The sequence below is a fragment of the Chamaea fasciata genome, unplaced genomic scaffold (genome assembly GCF_029207755.1).
Source record: "Chamaea fasciata isolate MVZ Bird 193981 ecotype frontalis unplaced genomic scaffold, bChaFas1.0.hap1 SCAF_3, whole genome shotgun sequence".
Classification (NCBI taxonomy): domain Eukaryota; kingdom Metazoa; phylum Chordata; class Aves; order Passeriformes; family Sylviidae; genus Chamaea; species Chamaea fasciata.
Genome location: NW_027094088.1, coordinates 98405847 through 98422899, shown reverse-complemented (window position 1 = coordinate 98422899; position 17053 = coordinate 98405847). Strand labels below are relative to the sequence as shown.

General features: G+C 40.0%; 1 long non-coding RNA gene across 6 annotated transcripts in view; it reads left to right on the top strand.

Moving 5' to 3' along the window:
- Positions 1-17053, top strand: part of LOC136287292 (uncharacterized) — a 180801-nt gene that overhangs the window by 9316 nt on the left and 154432 nt on the right. For all 6 annotated transcript variants that reach the window (XR_010720133.1, XR_010720132.1, XR_010720130.1 and 3 more), the window contains one exon: positions 16921-17026. This is a non-coding gene — a long non-coding RNA (uncharacterized lncRNA). The remainder of the gene's footprint in view (positions 1-16920; positions 17027-17053) is intronic.

Genomic DNA, 17053 nt, shown 5'->3' with positions numbered 1-17053 from the left:
TTACTTAACTCACTTTCACATTTTTTCACAGATTAGTATTTTTTTAGACTCTGTTATGTTGTTTTAATTGAGTCTTGCCACAAAAACAGATGAACATTGTGTCACCACTTCTCAGTTCCTTTATACAGATGTGGCTAAGAGAGTTTGGAGATGGTGCTACCTGCAAAAATGTTGAAGCTAATGCTATGTATAATCCTGATGAATTGCATTCAAACTACTCCATACATAAATCTGGTCACACCAGAACAAGAACTGTGGAAAATGTATAGCATTAATGTATGCTCATTACATTCCTCCTTTCACAGGCTCCAAGGCTGTCAGGCTGGCCATGGAGTGGGCAACTTGAAGTAATGAGGAGTTAGATTTAGGCATTTTACTAGAAAGCATTGCAGTTCTTCACTGAAAGGGGGATGCCCTTTAAGAAACAGTGCTTCTGTGATGTACAGTGGCTGCTAAGGAGTAATGACTTCTGGGTTTTTTTTTTTGTTGTTGTTAGTTTGTTTTTTTGTTTTTTTTTTTTTTTTTTGTTTTTTTTTTTTTTTTTTTTTTTTTTTGTTTTTTTTTGTTTTTTTTTTTGGTGGCAAAAGAGCTTGTCCCATTTTGCAAGTTCATTGAAAAAAGGTTAAAAAAAAAAACCCTAAACACCTTGAAAACTCAATTTTAAATGTATAGTGTAGCTTTCTACTCTCTTTGACACCAAAGACAAATTTCCTACTGATTTTATCAGGAACAATATAATGGCCTGGAAAGATAAGTAATGCTCTTTCTCCCTCGTTTGAAAGCATGTCATTGGGTTCCTTCCTGGGTAGTTTTGGCTATGTCATTACAAACATAAACCAAGGACTGAATGTGGCCTCGCAGTGAAAAACATTTTGTTTATTCAATTTGCAAACCTCAGAATGAAGGCCTTACTGGCCCCAAAATGGGGAGGAGGAATACAGAGCAGGCAGCCATGCAAGGTAGGGTGACTCCTATGAATAGAGGGTGTCCAGAGCAGGAAGTCGGTACCCAGAGAGATAGTTTTGAGCTGCAGTGCCTCACTTTTGCCCTTACATCTGTCATATTGCTTGTCCTCAGAGTTGCTGAGTGATAAGTGCCCCTAAAAATCCTTTTCTCTTTTGCAGGGGAGCTAGTGTGGATTCACTCATCTACCTCAGCTCCCAGATCTGAAACTTTTGCTGAGGAACTTTGTTTGGGTGAAGGATGTCATGTTACATCAGGTGTTTTTCAGAGAAGAGTGGCACTTTAACAGCCAGCTCAAAAGGAGGGAATTTCCAGGCAGAATGAGCAGGCAGGTCTTTTGTTGATCACCAAGTCTGTGGTTTATTTTCTTTGTGTGCTGAATGCACTAGCTGGTGATAGGGCTACCATGCTCCATTGCCAGCAGCATACTGTGGTACTAGGGCTTATATCTGACTTCCTACAGCTGCAAATGCTGACAGCACTAATATTTCACGATGCCTGGGACACAACCACTGGGATGAAGGAGAAAGTCTTCTAACTGAATTCATGCAGTGAGAGAGGCTAAGGAAGAGTGGCTTTCTGCAGAAGGGAAAGCCGCTCCTAGGAGAACTACCCCCAGCTTTTAAGTTACAGAGCCCACTCTCATTGCTGAGTCCATTGTTGGTTTTTTATGCCCCAATGTGTTTCTTTCCTGACTGATTTTTTTACTTTGTATCTTCCACTTGGATGTGATTAGGCAGAGCAATTCATGTCTCTGTTACCTTCACACTGAATTCCTGCAATGGAGGATGAGGATGGAGGCAAGTTTGTGCAAAGAGCCACGTGTTAGTTAACACCATTCTCGATTTACTACAGCTGAGCCTTCAAGGTCATATCCTGCTACTGAAAGCTCCTGTTTGAATCCCTTTTGTCCTGTGGTTCATACAGCTGTATTGGCATGCAATTACATTCCTGTCTCTGACTTCAGCCGTGGCTCGCCGGTCAGCTTGCTCTCGTTACATTAATTGTAGATGCCTGGCCCCTCCCTGTTGGGTATTGTTCTGCTGAGGTTTGGTTTTGAGAAATGCTGTCCACCCCATAACTGGAGCTAAAGCAAAGAACATTGTTGTACACAAGGTGAGAGGATTTAAAATCCTGTATAGATATAAATAATATTTTCAGTTATAAATACACATGGAAAATTCTACTATATTGATAAGCTTCAGCTTTTAATACTGTTTTGTTTCATTGGCTTTCAAGTTTTGTCTCCAGTCACGAATAGATATTTTCACTGCTGAGACACTTGGGCTGCTTTCTGTTGTGAACTCTCTGTTAGTGATTTACTTCTCCGGTTTCCTAAGAAGTTTGCTCAAGGTGGTGTAGCTGTTGTTATCCTTGAGAATAACACACAGGTCATGGATGATATAGATAACAAAACAGACACTGTTTAAAACAACATCAGTTCTGAGAGCTGATGTTGTTAATAATCCTTGATCTCTGCTGGTTGTTTGTAAACTTGACAGTCTGCTTCAAGGGTAGATTTGGTATTTTTGGTCTTAACTAACAAGCAGCTGTACTATGGGATGTATACTGGGATGTCACTAGGATCAGAATTATTAAAGTCTATTATAATCTAAACTGGGATCACATCTGAGATTTCACAGTCAGTACAGGACTGCCTCAGATCAGTAGCTGTTGAAGCCGTACCTGGCAGTCACACAAATACTAAGAATTTGAAATTGGGGTCAAAGTTGGTGACATGACTCTGTCTCCAATGACGATAGATATGTCAGGGATTTACAGGCATTTTGTACTTTTTAAAAGGTGGGCCTAGATAGAAAGACATTTTCTGAGTTTTCATGGTTCCTTGTGGTAATTGTATTAAACTCAGTTTTACGAGGATAAATTGGCATGGGGAAACCTAGGCACATGAGAATCAAGCAGAACAAAGCAAATACACATCATGTTACAAGACCATATGGGCAGATTAAGCCTTACCTAAATGCGCAGTCTGCACCCTTGCTGAAGTTCTGCCACAGCCCAACCAGTGCACAGTGCTGGATCCTTATTGTTAGGGAGTTAAAAAGTCCTCTGGTGCACTTTAGTGAAACTGCATCTGTAGGACAGGCTGTATTTATTATGTGCATATTGGAAAAATGAGGTAAAGAAAGGAAAAGGGGTATAAACATAGAAAAATGTGTACATTTATTTTCAACACAGCATGCTACATGTAGCACTTTCAGTGGACTGCATGACTAGGCTCAGTTCAAATCCTGAAATTCCAGGACAAGAGAGTTTCTTTTGAGCTCACTTAGAGAGAGACTGAATTTTGTGTGCATTTGAAGTTGATTTCAGATGCAACCCTTGCAATAAAAGCACTTGATGGACGTCTGATTTGTGATGTGCCCAAGGGTATCTCATTCTGTGGCATGAGTTGATAATGGACCTAGCCAGCGCCTACAATGCTTGTTGCTCCTAAATCAGAACACATATGCAAAGATAGGAATGAAGTTATAGTGTGGGGAAGTCAAACAAAATCTCAGACTTTTCCCATAGGCATGAACAAATCTTTTGATGCCTCTCCCTTTCTTATTTTAGTGATGGAGATGTTGCTTTTGCAGGAATTTATAATTGTGGTTGGTTTCTTCACTTAGAACTTGCATGGCTTGTTTAAACAGCATTGCAGTTCTGGAGTTCTTTTACAACATCTTAGGAGGGCTCTAAAGCAATGTAAAACAGACTAGGCCTCACCCCAGGGAAGTTAAGATGGTTTCAAAGAGTCTTATTCACTCATTCTTTCTGCAACCCAAGAACAGCAATCATATTTTGCACCTGGAGTACTAGTTTGTCCAAGGCACAAATTTCCCCCAGATTTTGCTTTCTGCCTTCATGCCTTTCTATGGCGCTCAAAGAATCTACAGGGTTTTTTCACAACTCTTCTCTAAAAAGATGCTTTTATTTTTTCTGTCACTGCCATAAATGCTTCCCTGTGGGTCATGGGATAAAGACAAGAATTGTACTTCTGAAAGTGGAGCATCTAAATACTTTCCTTACAGCACACTAGGTTAAAGATAACATGATGTTAATTGCCTGTTGCTGTGATATCATTGTGGAAAAACTGGTGTATTTCTAAAATTTTCTGAAGTGTATTGCAGAAAGTCAGTACAGGTTTAATCCCGTGGTCTGCCCAGAGTGTCAGTGTGCCCTTGAGCAGGTTATTTGGTCTCTGGGTAACTCAATTTCTCAGCTGATTTGAGAACACTTCTCTAATGTTTTTTTTTTATGCTGGGGTAAGAAATGCATTAAAGACTGTAAAATCCTTGTAGTCTGCAATGGTCAAACCATATAAACCATTAAGGTAGATGTTAAAATATCTGAATACACAATCTGGCCAGCAGAGTCTGGGTTCTCCATGAGGTATTGCAGGCCATGCTCTGCCTACCTGTGCCTGAATGCTGTACTGCCTTGTGTGTCACTGTAAATCAGCATTTCCCTTCTTGAAAGGATTTGTTAGAGAGCACCATTTTACTCCATCTCAGACAATGCAGGCTGACTGACATATCTGGGAATGCTCATTGCAGACAGTAAGCTTTGAGGTGATGATAATGCCTTGTAAGATACCCTCTAGCCAGATGATCCTGCTGGTGCTTGGGTGTTAACTGAACATGGTCAGGGCTTCTGTAGTGTCCTAGATCAACACACTTCATTGTAGTTCTCTGCATACTGTATCTTGCATCAGATCTGTCCTGTTAAATCAATGGAATTATTTAAATAAATTATTTTTATTAATTTATTATATGAAAAAATTTAGAGCAAATTCCTTTGATGTGTGATATCCTAATCATACCCGTAGGGCATTAGCAAGCACAAGGCACATCTGAGGGTCTCTAATTCCCTAGTGGTGTGATTATATCTCATAATATTCACAACCCCCTGGAGCTTCTTTACTGGTATAAATAAATCAATTATTTAAGTCAAATACTTTGATCATTGGAAGCTGCCAGTGAGTGCTTGAACGCCTGAGCTGTGCAATTCACCAGCAATGATCTTGCTTCTCAAAATGCTGAGCAGCAGAGCTGAGTGCTACCAGCACTTCATTTCAATCTGCTTTATAAATTAGATTAGAAGTCAGTTTCCAATACTTCATCCTGGATAGCAAGGAAGGGAGAACTTTACCAGGGTGGAATTATGAGATATTGCTGCCAACAGATCATTTTATCATTTAACACTTCTGTCATAGGTTAAATGTGAGCTACTGTTCATATTAACTAATAGCTATTATACTAAAAACTGACACAGGGATTTCAGCTAATGCACCATGAACCTGGTTCACACACACTGCATCATATTAACTATTATTTGCACATATGGATGGAAAGGAGTTTTGAGTCGCTGGGGATATATGGCAAATTAGCATTTTATATCATATTAATGAAGTGCTAATTGCTCCTTGCAACCTTTTTTGTGCAAATTGAATGGGTCCTATTTGCATTGTCATGTAACTGCTGTATTACCTTGCAGCACTTTCATTAGGATGAGGCAGCACAGAGTTCATCAAGGAAAAATATTAGTAATTGTGAGATAATTAGTTATGAAACCAATATTCTTTGAAGTAGACCAGAAACACTGCAGTTAACTTTGGTTTAGCTTGGGAATATTTTTATTAATAGGTTTTATAAAATATCTTTCATTTTGCATACATTAAACTGACATCTTTACAAACAGAGCTTCCTGCTTCAATATTTTATTTTTCAGTTCCTGCTTGTCAGGGTGCTTTGCATCTTCTAATGAAACATGAAATGTAGCAAAAAGAAAAAAAAAAAGGGAGTAATTTATTGCTGGTCATTTGTCTCTAAAATGAATTACAAGTATGCAGCTCTTTGAAATTGCAAAATAAGACAATATCTCTAAAGGTACTGAATTTACAGATGTCTGTGAGTCTGAGATCAAAATGCAACCAAGTCTGTAAAACAATTCAAGAGATGTTGAAGATATGACAGTCCTAATCATTTGCAGAATCTTGTTAACTATCACAGATCAATTCTCCATAAGCATGATATATAGTATGTGATATTTTCAGCCAGTATAGGTGTTTTGGTGAAGAGAGACAGGTGGAAAAAATGAGGTAAAAAATTTGAAAGGTAATTTTGTGCTAACTTAGGAGTGTTTCCATGATTGTGGAGGAAGCATGATCAATTTCTGAAGGCTCTGTGGTAAAGGCACCCCGACAAAATTACATAAATCTCCATTAGAGGATTTAAATGCTTTTGCCAAGAAAAAAGTGGGCTGAACTTTAGGTACACAGCCCTTTGCCAGTCAATTCATCCAGATTTAGGGCCTGCACCTTCTTATTTTTCAATGAAGAATTGGATGTGGACAGATTGTGAGTTACAGCCGAAGGCGGTGTGACAGCTTTATTGCTGTTGCATGGGCAGCATGTTGTCTTTGATTGGGAAATAGGCTGTGGACTTCCAGAAAGGTATGTACAAAGAAATCCTTCCAGATATTTGTAGTATTAAACAAAGGTTGTTAATACTGCTTGACTAATGCTTTCATTCTCTCTCTTTTGGCTGTGTATGCTACACATTTGTGTACATTTAGAGTTTTGTGTTTATCAAAAAGGGAATCTCAAGAGACAACTGAATGAAGAAACTGTACATAGTACAGTCTGTCAGAGTATATTCTCAGGAGTCTGCAGGGGAGGGGACTTAGGACTCATACCTCAAACAGACATCCTAAGCACAGAAATAGTTGCACAGGACCTTGTCCCAGGCAGGCATGAAGCAATGCAGCAAGGAAAGACCTTCTTGCTGATCTAGGCTTAAGACATTTTCCAAACAAGCACAAGTAGCTCAGCAGATTTTTCAGACCGAAAATCTGAATAGGGACATTTGCATATTGGTTTGTATTGCCCTGTATGTCATCCTGGCTTATCTGATGTAAAAAATGTGGATCATCTAGATTTCAGTTGTATTCTGCCCACACGAGGACCAAACCAGAAATACTTGATTATGGTATTACTTGCATCCAATTTGTAGTAAACCAAAGGAACTGTATAAGTGAGCAGAACAAAACTGTCTTTATGCCTTTGCAAAATGCTTTCCAAACTGTCTACATAAGCTGACTTGCTGAAGTCTCTGGTGAAAAATATTTTCTTTCTTTTCCTTTCTTTTTTTTTTTTTTTTTTCCTTAAAAACACCATGTAGCTCTTGCTATGGCATTCTGGGAGGCTTCAGTAGATGGTTTTGAGAACACAAATATTGTTTTACTGGTAAAGTCTGAGTGCGTCATCCAAGTCTTACCTGACAGCACTGCACAAGCTTGCAGAGTGCATCACTGTTGAAGTTTGAATGGGCTGGTGAGTTATCACAACAAATGTGGACCCAGTGGGGAAGTGTTTACTGTGTGTGGGAAGATGAGGAGAATCCTGGGTGTGGACAGGAGAAAAGGGCAATGTGGCAACCTCAAGCATTTTATGGGTTTTTGTTAAACAAACAGCTGCAGTAATATAAGAGGTTATCAGGAGCCTCAGGAGATTCAAGAGCAAAGCTCTGGTAGAGAGATAGAGGAATCAGATGCACAAACATTCTTCCCTGCTTACAGGTTAGACTGCGCTGGTATATTCCTCTGCTAGTCCAAATGAGTCTGGAAGAGGAGCTGAGCAGAAAAGGGAACTTTTGGTAAATGAGGAAGGCTGCTTCTTGCTTCACAGGCCACTTCCTGTTACATGATCATCTCTTTTCCAGGCATAGCTGACAGGAGTCCTTGCTGAGCTCCTGAAGCTGACACTGGGCTATGCAGCTGTTAAACCCTAGTTGGAGTGTAAGCCTAACTTAAGCTCATGGCTACCAAAGTCAGTAATGTTTGACACAGTGTTTGGTGACCTCTGGAAAATTAATTCAAATTCACTACGATTCCCTGAATTACCTTGCCTGGTTAGAAAAGCTCTCCCGATTTCCTCAATTGGCACAGATTTTTTTTTTTTTTTATTGCTGTGCCCTGTGCCTATGGAAGCAAAGCACTCTGATCATAAAGCAAAGCCAGCGTGTGCCAAGGAGGAGGGACTTCAAGTCAGGCTTGGAGACATCTTGTTGCAATGGCATGGAAGAGACTTAATTTCCATTGCTGAGATCTGTATCTATTATTTTTCTTTAAAAGGAAAAGAAAAAATAAAAAAGAAAAAGAATACTTCCTTCTATGGGCTGATGAGTAAGAAGCTTTTCAGACACCTAAAATGAGTAATGTGAAAAATTAATAGTTTGGAGTCCAAAGCAAAGTTTGTGTGACCTCAGAAAGGGAGGGAGGGAGAGAGAGTCTTCAAGGGAATGACAAGAATCTAAAAATATTGATTTCAATTTGCCATGGGAGGGAGCAGGAGAAACAAGCCATTGGAACAAGTTTCTGAAGCTTCCCACTAGCTGGAATGTTGAGCAGCAGAGCAAAAACAAACATTTCTGTAAGGTTTGCCTTCTCAGAAAAGATTAAGTCCAGGCCCTCTTGTCTTGCACTTTGTCACTGGGAGCCTCTGGTCCTGTTTGAAACACCAAAGAAGGCAGAACTTTTAGTGTCAGTGGTTTGTGGAAAAAAAGAAAAAAAAAAGCTATGGAGGATGTTTTACTTTGGTCAGGGATTTCAGGCTGCAGCAAGATCCAGCCTGTGCACTTGTGAAGGGCTGTGCTCAGCATCTGGCGGTGGATGAGGACAAGAGCACTCCTAGAGCTCTTCTGGGAGTGCCTGCATCAGGTAGCCCCTCTGCCTTTCCTCAAATTCAGAGTCCTCAGCTCAGATTTCAGGAGGTCACATGATTTGATTCTGCATTTTATGTGATTTCAGAACAATTGCTGTCTCAGGAATGCTGCTCCAGGGTCAGTAGGCCCCAAAAACTCTGCCTCAGATGGGCCACTTTTCCCTTGACAGGGAAGAGCACAGTGTGTATGTGTGTCTTCAACTGGCCAGACAAGAAGAAAGCTTTGATATTTGACGTGACGTTTTCCTTTTTAATACAGGTCCAAGCAAAATCACAGTCTCTGTGGCTTCATATCTTTGAGAAGAATGCAATAACTAAAGTAAGATGATAAATTGAAAATGGAAATGGCTTAAAATCAATGTATCTGAAGGTGACTGTGCTATTAACATGAGATGAACTTTCTTCTGACCTATATGCATGCAAAGATTGACACCTATACAGGATCAAAGGAGCTTATGAAAGACTACAGTACATGAGAGGAAATTGAAAATGTGTAGGTTGTCGATCTCAAGAGTGGCTTTTATTAGTTATTGTACATAATAAGTATTGTGTCAGAAATGAAAGGGATTAACTCTCACCCAAGGTACTGCACCTGAGCAAATATTGTCTTGCCTGGGTGAAATTTGTGCCAACACAAAGAAGACTTGGTATGAGGCTATGTACTGCTTAAGTCTCACTTAAGTCTTCAAAAGGACAAATTTCAGCCCTTATATTGCTACAGTGTGTATCCCTGGGGCTTCTGGAGTAACGTAGGGTCTCACCAGGAGACATCAGAGCTGTTGGAAAGTGCTTTCTGTGCAGACTGACCACTTTTCAGATTTGGGAAGTTTTCTTGTCACTGAACTGAAGCTCTGAAAGGCTGTTAGAGAAAAACGAAATGGATAAATGAGTTTTAATGGCTGAATGTTTTATTCTCTGCTGCATTTTCCAATGGCTCAAATGCTTTGATCTGTGTGAGCAAGCAGAAGAATATTTTGCTGAGGTCAGTAGGTTTTTCTGTGAAACACTGTAAATTTTGTAACAGGAGTTGACAGCTTGTTGTTGGAAGTATGAATAGAAAATTTGAAGTTTCAAAATGAAAGTAAGAAATATTTTCAGGCCAGAGGAACAAAATTTTTTTTATCTGGTGAAATAAGGAAATATTTTTCGTGCTGAATCCCTCTGTCTAGATCTGCTTCCAGGAGATGATACCTTTCAAGCACTCTTGCACCTGGGCTTCGTTTGCACACCTCTTGCTAAATATTTTCCAGTTTGTGGAAGAATGGTGAAATGGTTTCACAAGAACGCAGACTTGTGTCATTGACTTGACATCCGTTCCCATATTTAATTGCCTTTCTTTAGTGATAAGGCATGCCTATGTAAGCTGGCCTGTAACCACCAGAGTGGAAAGAAGTAGGATATAATCTTGTACACAGACTATTTTTAGAAAAATATTTCCTAGGGTGCTTTATTTATTTATTTATTTATCTATTTATTTATTTATTGTGATTCTCATATTTATTATGTCTGTCCTTTACCGTGCCACAACATAGGCTGAGAGGAAAAGAAATGGGGAACTTCATAGTGTCTTTCTGTAAAGCTGCCTCTCCTGTGTATTAACCCATTTGCAGGGATATCTTGTGATTCCTCTGTGTTTTTCCCATAATATGTTCCAAGACATGGAGATCACTAACAGGGTGTGAGGGACTTTGGGACACTGTCATATGAAGCTGTTCCTTCTGGGAGGATGTTGCTGCACCTACAATGGAATATTTTTGAGGGGCTTGTGTCACCCCCACTGCTCTCATTACAGCTTACACATCATGAGAATGCTTATTTTTCCTTCCAAGCTGATCCCTGAGCCCTTGCTATATGGCTGACTTACTAGAATTGCTGGTTAGTCTGAAGTTAGTCTATTTTACACAGTTTTGGGGTTTCCCCCCGCTTTTTTTTCTTAAATTCTTTGCAACTCAAATATATTCTATCTGATATCATTAGATTAATTTATTCTGTTTCTCTATTATTTTGATCTTACACATATGATTGCAAGCACTGTATTTTTTATCTTGCATTGGTGTAGTGGTTGTGTTCTGAGCTGAAGGTGAATTAGTGATCTGAGGAATCCAGGCCAGTGCTGGCTTAGGTAAAACGATGACACATGAATAGATCTGCTCTGCGTGCCAGGAGCCCTATAATTCTTCTTGGGCATTTGAGGAGGCCATAGTGATGGCCATGATGATGGGCTCTTCTGTCCTTCATCTAATACTTGCCCAGTGTAAGAACACTGGGCAGAAGGTCATTGTCCTCACAGGATCCCTGTGAGGTTGGCAGTACTGCTGTCACCATTTTGGAGATGAGGGATTTTTTGGCAGAAGAGAATCGAATGACATAACCAGCATTCCTTTAATATGCATCAGATAGTGGTCTATAGAAGCATGAATTCTCTGTTGTCTTTTACCTCCTTCCCAAGTTTGGCAGAAGACTCAGTATTCTTCCTGATTTCTGTCCTAGTCGGAATTGTTCTGTCATCTGCTCCAAATTAATTTCTGTAACTTTCCATGATTTCCCAAATAAAAATATTGGATTGCATTTGTGTCATGTTTACAGTGTACATGGAGGAGAGGAGAAATCTCAGAGGAGTCGGATCATGGGTCTTCAACCTTGCGTCTCTGAGACACTGTGAGTAAGCACAGTGCAAGCAAGAACTTTTCTGTGCTAGGTGAATTTCTAGGGAGTCTTTCCTTTCCATGGTCAACAAAAAGTTTTGGAAAGCAAGATGATTCTACCTTGGTATGTTTTTGATACATCAAGGAAAAAGTAACAAAATATTAATGCCTTTATAATTGGGGGAAAAATGCATTTAGATTTTTGGTTTGACCCACTTGATCCCACATTGAAGAGAAAGAGAAGGGGAGACAGAGAAATGAAAAGTTTTTCTGTCTTAATAATTTCTAGATAAACATCACCAGTGAGCTTATTAGTATGGCATTTTCAGTGGAAATACAGTATTTCAGCTGGACAAAATGCAAGAATGTTTCCCACTCAGGAATGGAACAATCCTTCATACTGCCACGGCTGCCTCAGCTCCTAATATGGATTTAGCAAGTAGCTCAAAAATACCCATCAGAACCCAAAGACACAGTTGCCATGGTTGTTTTTCAAAACCTTAAAGTGCTATACAAAAAGTTGGCAAAAAAATTGCTTTAAAAATTGTTGGTTGCAAAATAGAAGGGATCCTGCATTTTCCCAGAGTTACTAGCCATTTGTTTTGGTTTCTCCCATAGCAGGTTCTGCCTTGAATACACTACAAAATTTGATTCTGTTGTGTTTTATGTGCACTGAGCTCAAGCAAAAGCTTTCTGTCATAATGTCAGTGTCATTTTGCTCTTAGAGATTGTAGCTTTCAGCTTGAGGCTTTCTTGTAATGATGCTGCTCTTGTTCATCCTTGTTTTGATGTTCTTTTGATGTAAAGTGTGTTTTCTGAATGAAGGGGTTTGGTCCTTGTTTATAATTCAAATTGCTGAAGCCTATTTTCACGGGATTTTTAATTATACGGCATTTAATTCCAGAGTTAATTTTCTTTGAGAAGAATCCTCAGAAGGCTTTTAAATACCAGGGTACTACTTTTTGTTCAGGAAGTCTGAGTCACAGAGGGCTGCAGGGGACTGTGCTGAGGAGGTATCACTGTATGCTTACCCTGATAACACACTGTTTCCTAAGTTTATGTAATTGGTTAGGGGTGCAGGTGTGATGGGTGTGTGGTCTTACCTGGTACAGCTCCTTTATATCCATATACACACAAAATGTTTGTATGTCTTCATTCCTCGTATATTTTTTTTTCTCTTAGTATATAACTGGAAGTCACTTACAAAAGGGTAAGCATTTAGGGTAGTATCCTAGCAGAAGTCCCAGACTGTGGCTGTATTGGTACACTGGGCAGGGCCAGGAGCAGTGGCATTGGTGACCTGTGGAGTTTGGGTGTTAGCGCATTCTGGGGCATGGTTCTGCCCGTGCCAGCCAATGCTCTCTACAGCTGGGCCTAGAGATGGGTCAGGGCAGCAATGAGAGTCAGGGACTCTTCCAAGCAGGCAGATATGGATGAGAACTCCTCTTCGGGGAATGAGCAGGACAGAGTTTAGCCATATGGACATGGACTGTGCCATAAAACTTGTGCTCAGGGGCAGAGAATTGGCCCTGAACTGCTGCATTTTCTATTCCAAGGCAGGCCTGTTGATTTCTGTGCTGCAGTGCCAGGCCCTAAGACAGAATGCATTTACAGCTCTCTGTATACAGGACGTAATTTTAATGCTTGGCTCTTGCTGCAAAAAATGTCACAGTGAAGTTCAAGAGGATTGCTTATGTCCCCAGAACCTTAAGCTGGAATAATGACTCTAATTTATTTATGCACATTTTGACAGCTTGTTATGTTTTATTCTGTAAAGCTAAATGTGGTCTCAACACCTTGGAGTTATTGCTACCAAGTAATGATGCCAGGGAGAGATAGGGATTTTTGTCTCTGAGCAGGGAAGATCTTTTCCATTCTGTAAGGATTGAAAACTACTGTCCTTGTGTCTGTCTGTGTGTTTGAGAATGTATGGTGAAACTGAGGGGTGATGTGCCCTAGCTGCATAACTGAGTGGGAACAGATCGACTCTACATCAACACTGAATGCTTGAATAACCCAGAAACCAGTGACCTTCGCGTGGGAGCTGTCACACTCAGACAAGAGATGAGGAGCTCTGTCCTAGAGTAGAGACCTGTAAATGCTTGCTTGCTCTGTAATGTGACTCAGTTAGTTTTAGATCTGCTGAATGATGCAGATTGAGTACCCCCTTAAGAGAAATTCAGTCTCTTTCTCTATGGAGGTCTGAAAGACAGACTCCTTCTGGTCTGAAAGGGTTGTATAATTTCTGGGTGTGTTTTATGTACCTGTAATATTTCCAGTGTCTAATATAATGCTTTAAGCTTGATAATATATTGACAGCTAATCAAGGTGTTCATAGGAGCATTGAATAGTTTTGTAAATGGGTAAAATATGATATTAATCTGTAGAAGTTTTGATGAGGAGTTTAAATGAAAACAAAAGAAAATAACAGTAAAACCAGAACACTGGTCACTGGATTCTGTATGATTTTGAGTTTCTTTTCTGGTTGTCTACAGCAATATCTATACCATTAGAGAAAACTGTGAGGAAACATTCCCAAGCACCACACTGTCTACAATTCAGTGTTAGAAGAGTCCCTGGCAGGCTTTAGACCTGGACCAACTAGATTCCTCAAATAATTTATAGGCACCATTCAGGGATGAGCTCCAACCCAGAACCCATTCTGAACCCATCTGACCGTGTTTGCAGACAAGTAGCTATAATCCCAAAGAACTGTCGCAGGCTTGTTCAATTGTGTAGTGAATATAGAGCTAATGCAAGCTTACTTCTATAGCATATACATTGGGAAGCCATGTTGAAATGGGGAAGTGGAGAAAGAGTATATTTAATGTAATCTAAGATATTTGGGGATGACAGAAATCACATTAACACAGACTCTTATTTCCTTCCTGGATATCTTCTATTGGCTCTTAACAATAGTAACACAAGAAAAATAACATTCATGATGGGCCAGTGTAGATCGCTGGAGTCTCAGTAGGGACTACTGAGAGACAAAGCTGTAACTATGTTATGATAGACTGAAAAGGAAAAGGTACCACTCTAGAGGGGAACTCAAAGCCTAAGTCTTGGCTCTTGTTCACTAACCTGGGTGACAAGGCAGATTGATCATTGCCTTTGGGCTTTAGTCCATGTTCAAATGCATTATTTTTTAAATATTTTTTCTTAATGCACTACTCCAACAGCACAGTTTCCGGGGCCAAGTTAATTTATAGTCCACATGGAGAACTCGAATAGTTACTGCTTCGGAAACAATAGGAGGATGTCACTCTGCTGCTGAAAAAGAGGCACAGATGAGAATGATCCTATTACCATTCAGTAACTAACTCCTTAATCAAAGCTGTAACTATGTTTATAATCCAAGAGAAAGAGCTGTGGCCACACTGGGATTCATATGCAAAATCATTCACCATCAAATTTTAGTGGTAGAAGTTTGGTTTCCTCACTCCTGCCCTGAGGGAATGATCAAAGTCAACTGACCGTCTCTGCGGTCTGAGGAAGATCTGCTTCAACATGGAGAGTGAGCTGAATTCCCACTTTTTTTGGGTTGGCATTTCATATCAGGATTTGAATCTTGTGTGGTGTATGTCTCTCAGGGATGGTGAGTTTATCAGGATGGCACTTGCACATAGTTCTGTGATCACTGTGACAGTTCCCTGGTCTCTAAAGTAATTTCCTGAAAAAATAACATGGAAATCACAAGTGTTAGTGATTTTTAGGTAATTAAATGCAGCTGAAAAGATAGATATAGAAGAACTTGGGCCGAATCTTGGTTATAATCTTATGCCTGAACTGTGTAGAGTATGGCATACTCCACTATCCTTTTTGTGAGAAGGTAGAAATGGGTTCCATTTCCTGAAGCAGTTGCCATTCCTATTGTTAGCAGAGGCAGAACTTGAAGATCATTGAAGAAATGAGCCATTGGGAGTCTGGTGTAAGAGTTAAGTTCTACTATCAGTGAGGTCTGCTGTTGTCATCCACAGGCATTTCTCACTGTGGTATTTTAGACTTTGCTCCTAGTCCTGGCCTAAAGTACCTGTTTTGGTTTTTTTTTCAGAAGTGTCTGGTCTTGACACATAGTGAATGCACAGCCTATGTCTTGCCCTGGACTCTGCAAAATACACATAGTTAATCTCTGTCCTGTCCCCTTTTCAGACAGAGGACACTGGCAACAAGGGGTAGTTGATGGAGTTCCTGACCGCAGATATTTCTTTTAATTTGGCTGCTATAGGGGTTTTTGATATACTAGCATGATTTCTTTTCTTTTCTGTGAATTCATGTGAAAATGAGTTATGGAGCTGGGGCCTAGACTGCAATAGGAAGTTGCTGTGCTTTAAATTAATTTTCTGTACAGTCAAATAGGACCTTTGGATGTTTAGAAAGTCCAACCACCAAATGCTTTCCTATTTTGTATACTGTGGATGGGAGTTCTCATCTTCATTCCTGCTCCAGAGAAACTGACCCTGCAGGACAAGGGGGTCGCTAGTTTTCTGTCACATAAGCAAATACATTGTGACAAACTTGAAAGCCCATCTTCTTTTCTACCCTTTCCATTAATTTTATAGCTAGTCAGGTAAAAATAGGCTGCTTTCTAGATATTCCTAGTCTCCAAATTCTGTTCACGGGTATTCTGTGCTACAGCCCACAATAACTTTTAGCATTTTGCAGTGTATGGACAAATGGAAGTAGGAGATTGTGACTTTTTATGACTTTTACAGGATTTGGCACAAGGTTATATAATTTAATTTGGGCTATATTTTTGCTGGCTTTTGCACATATGGAATAACATCTTTCTCTTAAATAATCATACCTATATAATTCTGTCAGAATCTGTCCTACCAGCTGGAGTGAGCTATTTCACACTGTATCTGATATTGTTTCCTTTTTAACTGTAGAGGCAGAGTGCTTTGCTGTATATCCTGATATCCCATGGCTTCCCTTTTGGAGTTCTGTTCACACATCTTGATTCCATCTGTACTCTTCAAGAGGGGCGCTAGGTGGAACCTGTATCTGTCAAACACATGTCCATTTGGGACAGCAGCCCTTTACGGGTCACGCCTTGAAACATCGCTAATTTGATTTCAAAGGGAGCTATTACAAAATGCCTTTTGTGTTGTTAGGCCTCAGGAGAAGGACCTCAGTTGAACACAGTGAAACACTACAACTGCTTTAGCTGTGGTGTTCCTTGTTAGAACAGATATAAGAATCAGTCACGTCTTTGTCTTGGAGTGCTGCACCTCTTCAGGAGAAGTCCCCTGATGTGAGAGGGGATGCCTGAAAATGTGTTAAAAGGTCCAGGGGACAGAATCTTAGTGATCCACAGCATCCATCAGATGCTGTTGAACAACCTCAGGAAATGAGTGGAAATCTGACTCTTGTTTGACTATCCTGAGTCCTGAGAATGGCGCAGTGGGTGCAGAGGGTTGGCATACACATCTGTGCACTCCCTAATAGTGCTTTGAAGATCTGTGTTGCAGCAGCCTGTGGCTTTTTACGATGAAGTCATGTGCATTTTTAAGACTTAGAATTAGACACCTTTGTGCTTGAAGTTAAGCATAACTGTGACTCATTCAGCTGTCACTCTTACAGACTTGGTGTGAGAACCATATGGAAGGGAAGAAGTATCCTAGACCCAAGATACAAGTTTATGGATTGCAAGACAGGAGGACAAACCCTGGAGCAGCATCTAACAAAAGTGAGTACTTGGTCAAAATTTCCACTT